Source organism: Oreochromis aureus, linkage group 9, assembly GCF_013358895.1.
Source record: "Oreochromis aureus strain Israel breed Guangdong linkage group 9, ZZ_aureus, whole genome shotgun sequence".
NCBI classification, from domain to species: Eukaryota; Metazoa; Chordata; class Actinopteri; order Cichliformes; family Cichlidae; genus Oreochromis; species Oreochromis aureus.
In genome coordinates this window covers 26,411,892-26,430,399 of record NC_052950.1, presented here as the reverse complement: position 1 = coordinate 26,430,399, position 18,508 = coordinate 26,411,892, and the positions used below count along the sequence as shown (strand labels likewise).

Genomic DNA, 18,508 nt, shown 5'->3' with positions numbered 1-18,508 from the left:
ACAACACTGAAACCACTGACTAGTGAAGCAAAACACATTGATCATTTCAGTGTGAAATCCTTTGATTTGACACGTACACCCTGCCTAAACAATGGCAAGCATTGGACTCCCTGGCACACCCCAATGGCAGTGGTCTCTTGTAACAGAATAATGCGCTTACTCAACTTGTTCATATTATTCACACGGTCAAAAATGTCATAACACTGTTAACTTTTGTAAATATCTTTAACAAAATGCTAACTAACAAGATGTTCCATGCTATGCTCTCAATCCCTTCTCGTGGCCTTCGGCTGACAAATACTACAAACTGTTTAGTATCAGCTTGAGCTATCTTGGCCAAACACCAGTCGGGCAAAATTAACTTCAAGGTCACATCATTTTTGCTCTTGATAATGAAATTTTAGAGATGGCCGTGGGATGCAGCTGGAATCTTTAGAAAGTGCTAATAAATGGACCTTAAGGTTGCCACTAAAATACGAGTTCAACTTGGAAATACACCCAGCTCCATTCTCACGGATACAGCCAAAAAGATGCTTTATCAAGCCGTAAAAATGTACACTATGATGTAATTTGGAAGAGGTTTGTGTATTATTTCTTCAGCAGGGAGCACAGACACTTAACACTCGCCTCTCAAAGGCTGCCCATACTCAGTGACCCGAGATCAATGTCCCTTTGGGCAGAACAGAAGAGCTGCCGGTTGATATTTGGAAGTAAAGAAAAAAAAACACAGAGAACAGCATACAAGTAGGATGGTGGTGGGCAAAGAAAATCTCCTTAAAAGACCTGAGCCAACACTGCGTGGTCTTCTTTCTCTGTCCTTTGATGCCTTTTCTATATTTTGCTTTAAAATGAGTCAGTAACTTTTTGCTCTTAGAACCATATCGCTTCATATATTATGAGAAAACTTCATTTTCTTTGCCTTTTTTTTTCCTGAACTGTTTGCAAAGTTTGACTGCACGCTTGAGAATGAGCTGATTTGTTATGGATTTCTGTTTTAAACTCTGCAAATAAAATTCCATTCACGGGCTGATAAAGAAATTTGAATTGAATTAAACCAAAACGAAGTCAGCAATAGTGGAAAGTGGTCTTTTTGTTTAATCCTTTATCTTTAAGACGGGAAAGCAAACTAACTGTCCCGTCTTTGTATTTGCCAGCTCATTTTTGCACACTGACTAATTCCATTGTTTTTGCTGTTATAGTAGGTTTAGAGTGGGCAGTGAGAGCCGCTTGATCTCGAGGAAATTTCTATACATATTTACTGCTGTCTTTAATAGAGCTCTGCAGAAAATCCCCCTATTATTTTAGCTTGTGATGCTATGTGATCAGTCAGCTATTGCTGCGCGAGATAAAACCATACTATTATTCATTATTCCCACCAGTTGCATGCAAATAAAGCTACCGTTATCATTCACATAGATTATTTTTTGACTTCTCCACCTTGCAAATTCAAAGCATTGGATTTGAGGTTTAAAATATCTGCTCTTGCAAGTGGAGGAAAGTCCTGAGCTTCTGTATTTTGAGCAAGAACTGTGTCGTCAAAACTCATTTAGCTTGTGTGCTGCTGGGTCAATATCTTTTGGGGCTTTAGTCGCATGCTGTGGTCAGCAAGGCCAAACAATCGAGAAAGCAGAGCACTGCAAAGATTGTAAGAGATAGCGTGTGCTCTCTAACACCAGCCCAGTGCTATATGAGGACAAGTATGACAAGTAAGTGTCTTTTTCTTTTCTTCAGCTTTTCTCAGCAGAAAGCTGGGGAATTATTCTCTTTATCTTTGGCCTTACTTGAAGAGATCATTTGCTGCTCAGGACCCTGAAACATAAGCCAGTTGATCCACTTGTGGCTGCTACAGGAAAGAGGATAACGGAGGGAGGGAGAGGTGGCAAAGTCCCACAGCTCATGTTTTGCACAGGATGTGTATAAAGAAACCATCTGGTCCCTCCCCCAGAGGGAAGGCACCCCTACTCTCCTTCACGTTTGTCTACACACGGTAAAATCAGTCAAGGTAAGTGCCTTTTATTTCTATTGTATAAACCAAACACCCACAGGTCAAATTCATAGTCTTTTGTAAGCTGCTCAGTGCAGAGATTATTTTCCTTAAACAGCAATTACAACTCCACTCTGCCTTAATGATTTGAGAGGAAAGAATGGTCAACATTTTAGCCAGTAAATTACTTTTTTCTTCCAGATGAGCATCCTATTTGCTGTTGTCCTGTTATTGTACTGCAGATGCAAAGCCACAGGAACACAAGGTGGGTCAATACTTTTCTCATTGAGGATGCAATGAAAGTAAACTGTCTCATTATTCTTGCCGCTCAGAAATTCTCATTTAGATTGTAGCCCGGATCCCACCAGTTGTTTGCCAGTCAAAACTTGCTCTTGTCATCTGCTGCAGGCTGAGCTGCTCTCTCTTTTATATGCAGCACAGTTCCAGACGTGATGGGACAGCAGGTGGACGTGCGTTCACTTCTGTGGGGCAATTTTTTTTTATTTTTTTTTTTGCAGTGTGTCACATTGATAAAAGCAAATGGGTTTGAATCAAATTTTAGGAAATACACTTATGTTAGTTGCCTTCACAGAAAGATATCCAGGATATCTTTCGTCTGTGTAATCACTACTCATTCTCAGACAGTTGAGAGAGGATAGACTTCCCTCTCGTGTGTCTGAATGCTAAATATGAAGCTGCAGCAAACAGCCAGGTTCATTAGCTCAGTGGTTCAACCTTTTTTGCACCACAGACCGGTTTATATCCGACAGTATTTTCGGGGACCGTCCTTTAAGGTGTCGCGGATAAATACAACAAAATAAAACCAGTACCGCTACCAAAAAAAGAAGATTTATTCATAACACGTGGGAAAAGACCCAGAGAAACCGAGTTAATGATAAAAACAATAACAAAATAATGATAAAACTGATAAAAACCACAAATTTCACACCTGAGCCTCAACTCGCAGCCCGGTACCAAAAGACTCACGGACCGGTGGTTGGGGACCGCTGGATTAGCTCACAACGAATGAGGGAACCCAGTGGCTAGTTAGCCCATTTAGCCTTTGGGGCAACAGTATTTTTTGTTTGGCTCATAAACTCTACTAGCCACCAGTATGCCCACCATGTAAAGTCCAACTGTTTCCAAATAGTTGTGGCTCTAAATAAGAAAGTAACCCTAAAGCATACCTTCCTTTATCTCTTTTTTTTTCTCTTTCATAATTAAGACCATACACTCAACAGGAAAATACTCAGAGGTCATTTTCCTTTTCCTTTCTGCAACCAAATGTATCGCCCCCTGCTGGCCATTGCCAAAAATGCAGGTTTATGGCACTTTTCTGACCCTAAAGCTTGCGTCCATCTTTTATTTACCATCTATACTTGAACATATAAGCAGGGTATCCAGTTAAAAAAACATATGTGTGCCTCAAAACTTCCTGTTCTGTCCACCAGCCATTGTTTTCATCTATCCACCCATTTCATTATGCATATCAAATTCAGGGTTGCAGGGGAGTTTGAATTATGATTTTTTTTTTGTTTTTTAAATTACATTCTGGTTTTTTGTTTTTCTGGCGGTTTTTTTGTTTGTTTTGGGGGGTTTATTTCAGTTCCGTTTCAGTTAGTTTCCAGAGTGGATTTTCTTGTTTCAGTTTAGCTTTTATTGTTTGAAAATGATTTCTTTTTAGTTTAGTTTTTATTGGTTTCAGTGTTAGTTTTTCGGCTTTTGAATTATTATTACATGGTGGGAATATGTCAGTGGCAAGACATCCTGTATCCACACAACAAAATGTTCTCAAGTGTGACTGATCAACAGAAAGTGCTGCAAAACATCTGTTTGCTATACTACAGTTATCTGCATATTCATAAGCAGATATCAGTTTATAGAGATTCAGTTAGCTTAAACAGTTAAGATAGCTCTGTAGTTTAAAAAAAATTATCTGTTTATGGACTACGATTTAGGAGGTATTGATGCATACAGATTTTTAGTGTGACTAAACTGACAACAAACAGCCAGCAGTGTGATTCTGATCATATATTGGCTTGAAATGTAATTCACAAAGCCTGTATTTTTAACATGGGAGGTCAAGTACAAACTATAGAATGGTTTTTAAGTTGTCAGAAAAGTGTTGCTAGGTGACTGACAAGGAAAAATGTGCATTGACAATTTGTGGTTTTGTGCTATGAGAAACAGAGAGAGGAAAAATCTGATCTGATCTTTACTTGACTTCCAAAATGTATCCAGTACAGAGCATAAAAAGCAAAGTTTGCTTTTCTTCTGTGTACGGTGCATTCACATGATGGAATATCGGAGCCTCTTGCTGGTTTCTGTTCTCTTGCAGACCATTCACATCACGAATGTGAAAGTCAAGGGGTCAGGAGCTGTGGAGAGTGCCTGGCAGCAGGGCCACATTGTGCCTGGTGTACTGAGGAGGTGAATGGCCTCGGAAATACTCTGTGACTTCTTTTTTGACGGGTTCACTGTTAACTGAACACCGAGCATATTTTTGGTCCACAAAAAGTTTTTCAGTTTATAAGGTTTGGGGAAAACCTGCAGTCAGCTGAGACTGAAGAAGTCACTTGGATGAGTGACGAAACGTTTCTCCCACAAAACGCTACGTCCAGATGAACAGATTCAACTTTTGGAGATTTACTTTCCTGGATGATTGAGAATGCATCAAGACAGTACTCCAGATCTTTTCCCTTAACAGAGAGATGCTTAGTGGATATAGAAATCTCCAATTTATTTGAGTGGAGACCTTGGAAAGTTAGCAGTGGACAGGTTAAGTCCTAGTTTGTATTTTGTATTAAGATTGAATGCTATTACTGATTAATCCTAATAAAATTAAGTAATTACATATTTAATTACTTAAATTACAGTACTGTGTAAAAGTCTCAAGCCGCACCTTATATCTTCATATGTTGCTTGGGAAATAGGTGTAAAATATAGAAGGCAAAAACAGAGTCTGTACAATCTAAGGGACTTGAAGGTGAATATTTTAAAAAACGGCTTCACGACAGCCACCCTTCAACTGAGAACATTTCTGATCAAGATTAAACTCAAGCACCTCTCACAGGTGCTGTGTCAGGTATTTGCTGCACTTTTTCCTATTTCTGAAGAACATAACTTTCATATAATCTTCATTTGCTATAGCTATAGTGATAGCTGAGGAAGCTATGGCTTTTTTAGGCCTGCCACTTCTTCTGTTCTCTATTTGTCCAGTTCTCCAGTTTCCTTAATTTTTTATGGGCAGACTGCACACGATGCCAAAATATTGCATCTTTTCAGCTAATAGAATCAGCTTGTTGGTTCAAAAGTACTATTTTACGTCTATTAAATTGTGTTATCTCTTCCTATCTCTCTTTCTCTCAGTGTTCAGTGGTTTAACAACTAAAAAAGATCCCTCTAAAAATAGTCAGATACAAGGACTGAACTGAAAATGAGTGAAAAAGGACCCACTGTCCAAAGGAAAACTTTGCAAGACCTTCAGAAAGTCTGAAAAATTATAGCTCAAGATGCCTTTAAAAAAAAGCTGCATGAACGTCTGGCTCCTTGGAAGCAAAAATATAAACTATTCGAGGGTGGTTCAAAACTTTTGCACAGTACTGTATATTTAGTACATCATATGTTGTCATGTGCATGTTGTGTTGTATTAAACAGTGATGTAAGCATGTATTTTATAACAACAGAAAAACCCTCCAAGCAAGTTTTGAATATGGAACATCATATGTGTTCCATTTTAATGATGTTGTTGAAAGATGAAGGGCTTTGTTTTTTGAGTTAAAAGAAACACACAGACACACACACACATTCACATCCTTTCTGTACTGCTTCCATTAACTGCAGCCCTGACTTTGCCCTTTTTACAGTCAGTGTTGATGTAAGGCGTTGAACTTAACTTAAACCTGTGTAAAGAATTTTCTAGAAGTGGGTCAGCACATATGGGAGCGCTGCGACACAGCCGGAGCCCTGCTAAAGAGGGGCTGTCCTTTTGATCACCTGGAGGACCCTAGAGGTCCCACTGTCCTTCTGAAAAACCGGAAGATCACCTTTCATCCTAAAGAACAAAGACATAAACGCCGGCACAGAGAAGTGACCCAGCTCCAGCCTCAGACTGTCCTGCTGCACCTCAGACCAGGTGGGTATAAATTACCAGTATAATTAATGCATTTTTTTAATGACATTAGTAATGTCACTTATTAGCTTTAGCAAACTGCGCATAAAAGAAGGATGTAGACAATGTCATTAGTTTGTGAAATACAATTTTTTAAGCTCTTAGCCTTTATCGTGATAACATCACAGGAAGCAAAGGACACTACATGTATTGTATCATGATGACAATGCAAAGTCAAGTGAATAAGGCCCCAGTCACACAGCCCTAAAGACCAGTCTGCAGCCATTTTGCAACCACTGGTTGCTGGGGGTGGCAGCACAGTGGTGCGGTGATTAGCACTGTTGTTCTCTCTGGGTACTCCAGCTTCCTCCCACAGTCCAAAGACATTTGATTAGATTAACTGGTAATTCTAAATTGCCTATAGGTGTTAATGTGAGTGTCTTTATGTGTTAGCCCTGCCTCTCACCCTCCTGCCCTATGGTAGCTGGGGTAGGCTCCAGCCTGGTAGCAGGGAGGATAAGCGGAAGATAATGGATGGTGGATCAGAGTGGACTGATATTTGCTAGGGAAAAATGTGTATTACCCAAAAAACTCCTTGCAATTGCTTGAGTCACTAGCAGATTGCTAGTTTGCTTACTTGTCTAAAAATACTTTGTATAAGCAGGACTGAAACTCTGAACAGTGAGACGTAAAATGCATTGCCTTTAAAGTTGCACCTGGTGAAATGTGTTGGCTTCAGCACTGACACATAAGTTGTATTTTAAGTGAACTCTCTCCATTTCTAGTCTGTGTTACTCCTTCTCAAGTTTTTAATATCACTCAGCTAGCAATTAACAAGTGTTTGAAGACAAGTCAAGGTCTTCCATGTAGACGTAACGGATGACTGTGGCAATCTGCTAGTGACCGAAGTAGTCTGGAGATTTTTGGTGCAGCTCTCTCCTTGTGACTGATTTCACCTAATGACAGCTTTCCTTCAAGTTTTCCTGTTCATCTTATGAAACTAAAGCAGTCATAAGTCAGTCAAAAAAAACACCTTTAGAAGCAATGACCAAATCAGGTTTACAGGGTATTGTGCAAAACCTTGGCTGAGTAATGACTCAGGTTAGAAGACCAAAAACACCCAGTGACACCCACACACAAAAGAAACCATGAACCACAAAGTCTTTTTGTATCAACTGCATAAAAATATCAAATGTAAAAGTAGAAACCCTCCACAAATATCAGAATCAGCCTGAAACAGTGTGTGATGTGTGCACACTTCCAAATAGTACAGAGCTACTTTTATAGCTGTGGTGTGTTTTTGCAGTAGAATTTCCACATTTCCCATCTATAGGAGAACCCCAGAGCTTTGAGGTGAAGTTCAAACATGTGGAGGACTACCCCATAGACCTGTACTACCTGATGGATCTGTCTTTTTCCATCGAGAATGACCTGATGAATGTTAAAAAGTTGGGGGCTGACATGAAAGAAATGAAGAATGTCACCAGTGACTTCAGATTGGGTCTGTCTGCCTCAGTTTCCTTATCATATGAAATTTAGGTTAATGCAATTTTCTTATAACTTTTTATATCTGCATATTTATTTTTTGGAATACCCTTGTGCCCCATTTACAAAGTTATACACCTGGGAGCTGCCCAATATAATCATAATCTTACTACTGACCACTGAGCAGCACTGCTGGAGTGATTGGGAATTAGGTGCTTTGCTCAAGGACAACTGGTACCCTATCCTTTTTTCCATTCACATCTTGGCACACAGTACTTCTTATTTTTCTTTGTTCCTTTCCACTTCCACTTCCAAAAGATTTTTGTGCATTTGTGGGAAAGACGGTGATGCTATACATCAGCCCTGCAAAGGACATGCTCAGAAATCCCTGTAAAAGGACTTAGCCCTGGCCCTGCACCCCTCCCTTCACCTACCACAACATCCTAAGTCTCACCACCAAAGGAAGCCTCTTCACAGAGCTGGTAGGGGGGCAGCGGATCTCCAGTAACCTGGATTCACCAGAGGGTGGGTTGGATGCCCTGATGCAGGCCACCATGTGTGAGGTAATGTGAGAAAGCCCAGCAGGGAGCTCGACTGCAATACAGATATTGTTGCTTTTGTTTGAGTGGGCGTTATGTGGAGGAAGTGGAAAGACTGCAGACAATAGATGAAAGGGCTATTACAGAATACTAAGCTTCCTTTGGGAAACTGCATCGCTCACTTTTGGGTGTATCTTAGACTCACGAGCTCTTAAACATGAAAATTTGATTTCTATAATTGAATTTCACAGGTTTTTGATCTAAGCCCTAAACTTGAAGGCACAAAGTATTACTCATCCACAGTTATTTGATTACATAGAAAAGCAGGAAGGTAATTCTTTTCTAGAAGTCTGTCAGAAACACTTAGGTCGTGGTCGCTGTGTTCACTTTGCGGCCAATCGGTAATTTATTGACTAAATGTTCTTCACTTGCTGCAGCAGATTGGCTGGAGAAACGTGACCCGTCTTCTAGTGTTCTCCACGGATGCTGTTTTTCACATTGCTGGAAAATTATCCTGCATTGTGCTTCCAAATAATGGGAAGTGTCACTTTATTTTTTTTATTTTCACTAAAGAAAAAAAGTTCAAGCTTAAATGGTGTTTTCATTATAGGTCTATTATAGTTGGACTTACACTGAAATGGGCCAAATATTGAAAATCATTGCAGAATTAATGTTTTACTTAATGGTTTTAGGATATCAAGAGAAGAAAGTGTATTTTCAGCAACTGCGCAGTGGTTAACTCAAGGATTCCTAGTTCAAACCTGTCAGCTGCATGGGACACGCATGTTCTCCCTGTGCATGCATTGGGTCTCTCCAGGTATTCCAGCTTCCTCTCACAGTCCAGAGACATGCATGTCAGATTAATTGGTGATTCTAAATTGGCCATAGGGCTGAGTGACTGTCTGTCTCTCTGTATTAGTCCTGTTACAGACTCACCCATTATCAGTTGGGATGGGCTCTAGCCCCCTGTTTAAAAAAATGGATGGATAAATCAACAACATGTCCATGTTACTTCAGTGTGCTACAGCAGACCATGGATAATATCTTTCAGTCCATGAAAAACACAAGCACTCTCATGATGTGATCTGTTGCTTAAAGATGTGCAGTGCTACAGTAAACAAAAAAGTGTGTTCTCCTCTGTCACTGGACTCTATAGACAGGTATACCAATCCAAATTACTGAATTCAGGTGTTCCAATACCTTCGATGGCCTCTGGTGGAAGGGCAGTTATATGTGTGGTAGTTTTTCAGGAGTTGGGCTCAGTCCCTTAGATCTAAAGAAAGGAACTTTTAATGTGTCAACATAACAAGACATTTAGGACTGTTTCATGCTCCCAACCTTGTGGGAACAGTTTGGTGATGGCGCCTTCATGCTCCCACATGATCGCGTACCAGTGCACAAAGCTAGGTCCATAAAGACATAGATAAGTGAGCGAATGTGAAGAACCTGACTGGCCTGCATAGAGTCCTGACCTCAGCCTTATAAAACACCTTTTAGATGAATTAGACCAGAGACTGCAAACCAGGTCTGGGAAGATGGTTAAACATTCCCATAAACACACTCGTAAACCTTGTGGAAAGCCTTACCAGAAGAGCCGAAGCTGTTATAACTCCGATGGGTAATCCATATTAAACCCTGTGGATTAAGAATGGGATGTTTAGCACCTCGAGGTGACTGCTGTTGTGATTTGGCGCTTTATAGATAAAATTGAATTGGACTGAATGTTACTGAGGCATACGAGTGGATACTTTTGAGATTAGATAGATAGATAGATAGATAGATAGATAGATAGATAGATAGATAGATAGATAGATAGATAGATAGATAGATAGATAGATAGATAGATAGATAGATAGATAGATACTGCTACTTCTAGCAAACATAGCATTTTGGTTTTTAAAACTCAATCCAAATTACTTTTAGATCCAAAAAGGAGATCTAAAAAGGCTTTTATAAACCCAAAATATACACCAGCAACAAAAGACAAATATTTTTCATGAATTAATAAAGACCTTGCAAGAACTAAAAGGAGTGTAAATATCAAATTTCTATCCTTTTATTGCTCTGCAACACAGTTTAATAGGGTAATAATGCAGCTCGTTGTCTGCTGGGGTTGTCTGTCAGTTTCTTTTCAAACTCATCTCACTTGTTGAGAAGACGGATTAATTCTGCCTTGTGAAATCCCACGGTTATACTCACAGGTAAAAACCGAAGCTTTACCTTGCCAGAATGAGCCATCACAGAGGTATATGTGTTTTCACTTACTTTCATGCATGCTTGGGTGACTGTGGTCCCAAGGAGCATACAGTGTTTATCCTATGGACCAGATATTGCAACGCGTGCTAAATTGATTCCCGTCTGCAATCCAAGCAGTGAAATAGAGGTCCAGGCAGCTGCAGAGAAAGTCAAAGACAGTGATTTAAAGGTCAGAATCAACAGCACAGTTCCCTGGGTAAAGAAGATGCTGACAGGCACACCCTGATGGGAAACAGCTGGAGTGTTTGTGGAGTAATTCAAACCAAAGCTTTCATCTCTTAATCTCACTCGGGTTGTGTATAGAAGGCTGGGTGGGTGTGTGCTGTGCAGGTGCTCAAAGAGCGTGCACGCCTGGGTGTGTGCTTGTGAGTGTAATTCTTTATACGTGTGTGTTAAACATCCATATAGGTGTCTCATTAGGTTCATGAGACTGTTAGTGTCTTGACCTCATTCCAGTCCAAACACTTGACAGGTGGAGTGAATATGGATGCATTATTAATCTATTTCTGTCTGGATGCATGGCCACCCAAGGCTGAAAATGGATGTGCAAGATGCGGGCGTTGCTCCTCTTTGAATGGTACTTATTTATCTATTTGGAGGGAATGGAAAGTCTGTTAGGGTGAGTGAATGAAATGAGCAATAGAAAGAGTTGTTAGATGGGAGGGAAGAGGGAGGACAGCAATAGAAGGAAGAGGCAGAGCATGCTTAACTACTTATTACACATATATATTCTGGCCTGACTGTTATGCATTGCAATTTGCATCTGCCCTGACTCCACTCTGACAGGACCATCCTTCGGTGGCTCAGATTGCTGAAACACTGAGACAGAGGAACGTCCAGATCATCTTTGCTGTCACTGAAAAAGTCGTACCCTTGTATAAGGTATAGCAGGGCCTATCTGCAATAATTTATCATTTATATTTATTTGCTTGTGTATATTTTGATGCTTTGCTGTTTGAGTTGTTACCTAAAGCTGACTGTAGACTGTAGCTCATATAAGTATCCACCATGACATCACCCAATGATTTATGGACTACATTTCGGAAGCCTCGAGTCTGGCATTTTGTTCTGTCTCCATGTTGTTTTATTGGAACCAGAAATGATCATATTTGCATTGATTGGCTAATGCTAGCTAGCTTGGATAACACTCCATGACAGTTTTCAAAGGATTTTCTGCAGTCACATGAAAAACTAAATGATTCAGTAGGTTTTATAGCTTTTAGCAACAATACCTTTAGCAACAATAACCGGAATTTCTGTACGACTTTATCAGTCTTTCACATTGTTTTGGAGGAATATTAGCCCACTGTTCTTCATAGCTTTTTCATCGAGGTTTGTTGGCATTTCTTTATGCACAGCTCTCTTAAGGTCTGACTTCAGCATTACAATGTGGTTGAGGTCTGGACTTTAACCGGGCCATTAAAACACCTTGATTATTTTCTTTTTCAATCATTCTGTTGTAAATTTGCTGCTGTGCTTGGGGTCATTGTTCTGCTGCAATGACCCCAATGACCCATGACCTGCTGCCTTGACCCCAGTTTCAGTCCAGCTTTAGCTGTCAGACAGATGGCCTCACAATTGACTCTAGGATACTTTGGTATACTGAGGAGTTAATGGTTGACTTAATGATTGCCAGGTGCCCAGGTCCTGTGGCTGTAAAACAAGCTCAAATTATCATCCCTCCACCACCGTTCTGATAGTTGATATAAGGTGTTTGTGCTGATGTTTTGTGTTTGATTATCTCCAAACATGACAGTGTGCATTATGGCCAGATATTTCCACTTCTTTTCATCTATCCAAAAGACATTTTTCCAGAAGTTTTGTGTTTTGTTCAGAAGCAACATGGCAACTTAAGCCAAACTGCCATGTTGTTTTCTAAAGAGAAGAGGCTTTCTCTGGGTTTTTTTAGGCCTGTAGAGTCTAAAATGTAGCTCTTGAGTTTTTTAGCAGTTTCTCTGAGCATTGAAATGTCTGACCATGGGGGGAATTTGCTAGGATGCTCACTCCTGGAAAGACTGATAACTGTCTTGAATGTTTTGAATGCCTAGACGTTAGCTAACATACTCTTTTACCATGCATAACTTTAAATCTTACTCAGTTCAGTTTGATTTGTATAGCTGTATTAAACAGGAAAACCAACTATTGTACTATTATACTATTTATTTCTACTATTTGCTGTAAAAATGTTTACGTTTTAAGCTAGAAATTCTGCTGGTTTTGCCACTTCCCTGTTCTCTTGGATGCCAACTGAGTAAAATTATATAGCAGTTTCTGGAAAATCTATCATTTTTTAACCACTTTCATTGCACCTTTGCCAAAAACCTTCCCCACATTGCATCTTCACTGGTTACCTTTTACATTAAAGACCTAAAAAACCAAAAAAACAATGTGCATTATTGTAGAACTGTTTTCCACTGTGCATTTGGTGCTCCAGTAAATATTAACTGCAACTCTCAGTTGCTGAAGTAAACTAAACTACTCAAGTGCATTATAATGAAGATAGATGAGACTCATTGCAAGGGTTTCGCTATCAGTTCTCTATTTTCTGCACATGGAGTGCTGGTGCCTAATCAAGGACCAATGCCACCTATTTCCACTTAAAAGTAGTGACAAAAAGCTACAAAAAACTTTACTGATGATTTGCCTGCAGATTCTGTCCGCTCACGGAAAATACCCTAACTTTAAGAACACAGTTGACATCTATAACACACAGGAATGAGTTGTTCTACATTGCCAGTTCACTGTTGTTCTGAATCTTTATGCTATATGTTGGTGAATCCAGAATTAAAGTTAATCTTTACCTTGATCCATCAGAGGGGGTTATTTTCACCATAATTATTCAAGCCCCTGTGACAATACATTCCACAGTCCTTAAGTAAGTCATCTGCTTGGCAGCCATCCTTGTTATAGCTCCAGGCACGCCTCCTGTCTAAATGAAAGGTTCCACAACTTTAATTTAATTGCATAGCTGGTTCATTCAAAACCAGTCAAAGAACTTTACTTTTTCCGTAAATTAATGAATGACTAAAACCATCCCTCCACACACAGTTTATGTGATACACATTTGAATTAGCTGTAGTTCAGTATAGAGATTTGACATAATTGTATTCTCTGGATCTTTCTGTCAGAGCACTTGAACAAATGCCATGATCATTCCCATTATGAATACAGTAAGTCATGAAAAATGCATACTTGTCTGCTTCTTTGTTTGTAATGAGTTTGCTTCTGGCCACACTGTTATAACTATCATGAACCTCTACTCTGGCATGCATCAGTGCAACAACACGACAGGCTCGTATGTTAGTTTAGCTCGTGGAAGGGCAAAGGTTGTACGCCACCATCTTCACTTATCAACTCTTATAATCTCTCTGAAACATTTGGTTCGATTTTGCAAGTCCAGCTGGAAGACTTTGAATAAATGCATAAGCATTAATTTGACATTAAAGATGCTGTTGGGAAGAAGCATCTTCCCAAAATGTGAGGTCAGAATGCTGTCCAACAACTCCCACAACATCCTGCAGATAATTGTTGAAGCATATAGTGTAAGTGAGCCACAAACTCCCTTCCTACAGAGGTCATTAGCCTCATGTGTATAGCTTGCTGACACCACCTCATCTTTGAGAGGTTAACTGCTTTACTGGCTATAGGCACTGACCTCTGAGGATGTTATGGAGCACAGCAGGTTTCCACTGGGCTAGCACATCTCCTATACTCCCACTGTAAGGACCACAGGCCGAGGCATGGAGAACAGGGGAGGAGATGCTCCAACATCTCTGTAGGTGACGAGGTGCGTAGCTGCATGTAGCCGCAGCTCTGTGTGTGGTAAATTGTGTGAGTGATTCTGTTAGCATGCAGCCATCCTCGGTTGAAGCGATGGTAATGCTGATTATGATTACCTCATTAGTGGAGGATTATATTGGTGCTCAAGGAATTCTCACCCCCCTCTAGGTGAGCTTTAATGTAAGCATCACAGCACCTCAGTGTGTGGCTGCTTCACAAAGACCATACCGCTTTATTATTAAGCCCCAAGGCTATAGTGAAGAGGTTGAGGTCCTGCTGAGCCCCATATGTGAGTGTTCATGTCAAAAGGACAGGGTCCCACACAGTCCTTCTTGTAGCCATGGCAACGGCACTTTGGAGAGTGGCGCATGCAGGTAGGTGAAGTGGCTTGACGGCATCAATTTGGCTAACAAGTTTAATTCCAGGTTATTAAGGGGGGAACAAGCTGATGTGTGTTCCTGTGTTGCAGGTGTAAAGCAGGGAGAGCCGGGACATTTTGTGAATGCGAGCAAGAGGAGTCGGGCACAGCAGTTGACTCACACCTTTGTCGCCATGATAATGCATCTGAAGTGTGCAGTGGGCACAGGGAGTGCGTTTGCGGGAGGTGTGTTTGTCAAAAGAGCAGCAAAAAGCCCAGCCATGTGTACTATGGGGAGCTGTGTGAGTGCAGTGATTTCAGCTGTGATCAGTACCGAGGACTACAGTGTGGAGGTATAGTAGCAGGAACACATCTGCAAAAAAATAACAGGAGGCCAGTGTGTCTCTTTTAAAATTGTTTCATCTACTGTCCCAGGGCGCGGCAGGTGTGTGTGGGGGGAGTGTTTGTGTTTCCCAGCATTCAGGGGCCGAGCTTGCGAGTGCCCTCTCAGCTTGGAGTCGCGTCTGTCTCAGGATGGACAGATTTGTGGAGGCAGAGGCGACTGCCACTGCGGCACCTGCATTTGCCATGACAAGCGCTTCCAGGGCCCGACCTGTGAGCTTTGCCCTTCTTGTCCCAGCATCTGTAACTTGCACCACTACTACGACCTTTAAAGTTTAGGGCACAATTAAGAAAACATGAAAATGAAATATTCTGCCACACTCTTTTTCAAAAGCTGACATTTTTATAATCATGAATATGTCGAGTAACGTTAGTCACTTGCTACTTTCCAAGGTTGCTGCCTTTGCAATACAAGAAATGAAGTGCATGTCGGTTTGAATGCAGCCTACTACTACGCCAGAAAGCCAGCAAGAAGCTTGTTAATTTTCCTCTGAGTGACTGCTCTGGCCAAACTAAAAGCTACCTCTTCTGTTCCTGAGCTCCACCACCGCCATCATTCTCCTCCTCAATGTGCCACCAGTGCTGTGGAGCTGCTGTGCTTAGTTAGTTTGCAGGCATCCTTAATCAAATTTGAAGTAGAGCTCCTCACAGCTGACAGACACTTATTATCACCCAGGCACAGTTTCCTTTTCCCTTGTTGTTCTTTTCCCTTTCACCCACAAATGTAAAATGTTGCAAATTCCTTCACCTCACTGGCTAAGACCCACATGCACACTGACTAATATACTAATAAACAACTACATACAAAAAAGCAGCGAACAAACAGAAAGAAATGCATTATTAATCTGTTATGCTTGGTTCTGTGGCAATAAAAGGAATGGGTAACACTAACTTAACTGTAATGGATTGCTTATATTAAAAGTGACTAAATAAATGATTGCTTGAACTGCATAACTAACAGAGTTCTCCGAAGAGTTACCCCCTACATTGAGAGCATGTTGGGGGTGCTTTAATTGCCTTTATAACTAAACACATTTTCACTTTTGATTATGGTTCTTTTCACAGAGAATGTGTGTCATGCAGGGCCTTCTCAGTGGGCTTGAGTCCAAATGAGTGCGAGATGAAGTGTGCCCACCTGAACCTCACCTTGGTAGGTCAGACTGGTGTCTTAGCAACAGTGGCTTTCTCTCCAGGCCTTCGCAAGTGAATGGAAGTGGACTCAGAAGGTTGCATAGTGCATTTTTTGGTGGGGACCGTAGGAAGAGATAAGTCTTTCTATGTAGCTTGCAAACGAGGTAAGCAGAGCCAAATGCTCTATTTTTTTATGACTACACCAGTATATCAACATTAGATGAATAAATTCTGTCAGTTGTAGCAGCTCCAGGGAATTGTTTTATGTAAAAACACATTTTATTATCGTAATAAGGGAAAGGCAGGGCACCAACAGAGATATAGATTAAACCTCTTTAATGTGCCTTATTGGCTGATGGTGGCATAAATGCAAATCACGTCTGTAGAATTCTTTAGGACTTTGTATTCTGCAGTCTGCCCTTTGTAAGTTGGTTAATGATGCCACAGTGAGATTGTACAAGCACATTAATTTTATCTGAAATTCACAACCACGCAGTCTATGGCTGTTAAAGCGCTGTGGCTTCTTCTTGTCTTTCAAGAGTGCCCACCGGGGCCGAATGTGATCCTGATTACCACAGTGCTTTCAGGCTCTGTTGTGGTGCTGGGTGTGGCTTTGTTGCTGCTATGGAAACTACTCACCAGCATCCATGACCGCAGGGAGTTTGCCAGCTTTCAGAGAGAGCTGGAGCAGAGACGCTGGAACAGGGTGAGCCCCTGCCCAAACAAATCCTTCAGTCTGTCACAGACTGTACAATAAATGCAGGAGTTTGTCTAGGGGACACCAGTACAGAGACCCATCAATAGTTAACACAATAAAGTGGGGTAAATTCAGTACCGAGGCAATAGGAAATTCAGCAATAGCCAAACAGAAATGTATGACTACATTAAAAGTAAAACATTCATTCACCTACACCTCCAGTCAATCAATAGGAAAGTAAAGGAAATATCGAAGAACAGTCATGTCGTGACACTTGTTTTGTTGTGTTGCAGGACAACCCCATCTACAAAAGTGCCATCACGACAGTTGTCAGCTGGAAATATAAAGAGAACTGATAGCAGCCGTGGAAGGAGATCAACTTTTCAATCAGGATCCCCGTCGTGAAGCACAATGAAACAACATCCTTCCCCCTGAACTGTTGTCAACAGATGGGACCAACTTGTCTGTGTGGGTTGGTGGGTTGGGGTGGGGGGGCTGGGGGCGAGGTGGATGTTGATGCTGATGTCTAACTTACTCGCCTTTGATCTCAAACACGCAACCTTGGACTGCCTGTCTTCAATCCTTTGCTGCATGCACGGCATGCACACATATTCAAAGAGCATCTCCCCTCCATCATAAGCTGCTTCTTATATACAAGCTTGCTGTCCGTGGGATATATGCAAAGTTATGCCCTCACATTTTGAAATTCCACAAAGGCTAATTACATATAGCTGAATATTTTGTTGGGGCATGCATATGTGTTGGGGTGGGGGGGTTCCCATTTATGCTGATGGCTGGCTCAGCTGTGTAACTCGGGGCTCAGGAGGCGAGAGATTGTGAGGTGAGCACCCTGCATTCTGCATTGCAATTCCAGCGGAAGCACGCGTCTTTGCGCAGGTCTCCACTGCCCTCTAGATGAGAGGAAAAGAAAGTGTCACCATGCAGGAAAAGATGGAAGGTGCTTCGAGTCACTGTAGCTATAGAAGATGACATTTTTGACACCAGTGCAAAATCCTGACTCTTGGGATTATTTTTTTTTTTTTGTATTCCAGCAGACCTGTGCATTTGTTAAACAGATATAGAGACAGATATGCTGCACAACTTTAAATGTGCAGCTAGTGTATGTGCCAACCACTTAACCAGTGCACTGGGCTGAATCGTGTAAACGCAGAGAAACAATGGGATGTTCAGATCTAAATGGATATTAGGGGTTTTTCCACTGCCTACAGATGGCTGCTGATGACCTTGCTGGGAGAGTTGAGCAAAGCAATATTCATCAAAGTGATGCCTCCCCTCCACTCCCAGAGTCACTGGGCAGGCGTGCATGCAGCTTTAACAGCTAGTGGGGGTAGTGGGAGGTGGGAAGTGGCGGCGGCAGCAGCAGCAGCGGTGGTGGTGCTGAAGCATCACAGAAAATGACTCCATATGCTTCCACTATACTATGCAGCATTCTCTTTGGACTGTGTCTGATCATGAAAAATGTGCAGTGCAGATATCAGAGCATCAGAAAAGGAAGGAAGAAGGAAGCAGGAGCAGCCCTGCCCTGCGACAAAACTAGTGGAGGGGCAGAGGGCGGTGGAGGGAGGTGACCAGCCCAGGAGACAGTTATGTAACAAATACTGCAGCTATGTTATGAAAAAAATGTATCTGATTATTTGCTGTTCAGTAAGTGGCTCTAATAAGTTTTGCCCTTTGACTCCGTCTGTGTTTAAAAGCCTATTTGAATCCTATTATTTGCACACTACCGTAATAAATTCGCATTAAT

At 41.3% G+C, this 18,508-nt stretch overlaps 1 pseudogene; it reads left to right on the top strand.

The window, feature by feature from the left end:
• Positions 1-1,699: 1,699 nt before the first annotated feature.
• Positions 1,700-16,657, top strand: LOC116324460 (annotated as a pseudogene).
• Positions 16,658-18,508: the final 1,851 nt, after the last annotated feature.